Genomic DNA, 1,693 nt, shown 5'->3' with positions numbered 1-1,693 from the left:
TATCACAGAGAAAGGAGCTTCAGTTGAGGAAATGCCTTCATGAGATCCAACTATAAGGCATTTTCTCAATTAGTGATCAAGGGAAAAAGGCCCCTTGTGGGTAGGGCCATCTCTGGGCTGGTAGTCTTGGTTCTATAAGAGAGCAGGCTGAGCAAGCTAGGGGAAGCAAGCCAGTAAAGAACATCCCTCCATAGCCTCTGCATCAGCTCCTGCTTCCTGACCTGCTTGAGTTCCAGTCCTGACTTCCTTTGGCAATGAATAGCAGTATGGAAGTGCAAGCCGAATAAACCCTTTTCTCCCCAATTTGCTCTTGGTCATGATGTTTGTGCAGGAATAGAAACCCTGACTAAGACACGCCCCAATTAAATGATTTCTCTTTTCTGATTTTTAAATTTTTATTTACTTATTCACTTTAGATCCTGATTGCTGCCCCCTTCGTGTTCCCCCTTACCAAGTCCCTACCCCCATTCCCTTCTCCCTGCCCCTAGATATCTCCCCTCCCTGTAAAAGTCTCTGCAGGGTTAGGCTCATCCTTTCCCAATGAGGGCAAACAAGGTAGCCCAGTTTAGGAGGCATATTCCACGGAAAGGCAAGAGTTTTAGAGATAGCCCTCACTTCAGTTCTTTGAGCATCTGCATGAAGACCAAACTGCACATCTGCTAGATATGTGCAAGGATGCTAGGGGCAGCCTTTGTATGTTCTTTGGTTGTTGGTTCAGTCACTAAGAGTCCCCAGTTGTCCATGTTAGTTGATTGTGTTGGTTGTACAAATCTTCACTCCCACCAGCAACGAACAAGCATTCCCCTTGCTCCACATCCTTGCCAGCATGTGATATCATCTGAGTTTTTTTTTTCCTTAGTCCAAACAACTGGTAGTTGTTACTTTTAATTACTCAAAGAGTCAGTGTAGAGTGATTATTCTCTTAGTATCTGTACTCTTTGCTTTTGTGAGACCTGGATACCATAGATTGATGAGTTAATTACAGTTAACTGGATTTAGCTAAGAAACCCCTAAGATGTTATCAATAAAGCAGAGCTAATTGTTGAACTCATACAGTGTATTTCTCTCTTTCCAATAGGTGGGTTTCATTTTCTCCAACTTCTTCACCTCTAATTATACAGATATCTAGTAAGAAAAATGAATCCTCTACCCTCTGGAAGGATGGTTGCCATCAAAAGCACTTGAGATGGCGTGTGGTCTGCACTGGCAGCCAATTCCCTGTCTTGTTTTCAGATTATGTTCTGAACTAAGAGAGCCATTCATTTGTGTGTCAAGTGTTTATTACACTCTAATAATATGCTCAATTAATTGTTAATGGACTTAACTTGTTAAATTTCTGCTTTATAAAAGTAAATATGGTATAGTCCATTGTAAATCTCATATACTCATGCATTAAGAGTATGGGCTCTGGGCACTGTGTTTAGCACTTTGTAACTATATAACCGTTCAAGCAGGTAGAGACTGACTTGGAAGCTGACTGTCTTCAAGAGGGAATCCCATCAGTAGATATTGCCCGCGCTTTTGTTCCCCTGGTAAGAACACGCTCAGGGCAACCGGAATCTTCTGCAGCACAAGCTTTATTGCTTACCCCATCAGGAGCCAGTGGAGAAGAGAGCCAGAGAGAGAGCCCGAGAGAGAGAGAGATGGCGGAGCCCCCTCCCTTTTATGGAGGACTGTCCTCCGCCTCGGACGT

Source organism: Mus caroli, chromosome 13, assembly GCF_900094665.2.
Source record: "Mus caroli chromosome 13, CAROLI_EIJ_v1.1, whole genome shotgun sequence".
Classification (NCBI taxonomy): Eukaryota; Metazoa; Chordata; class Mammalia; order Rodentia; family Muridae; genus Mus; species Mus caroli.
This window is presented reverse-complemented; position numbering follows the sequence as displayed.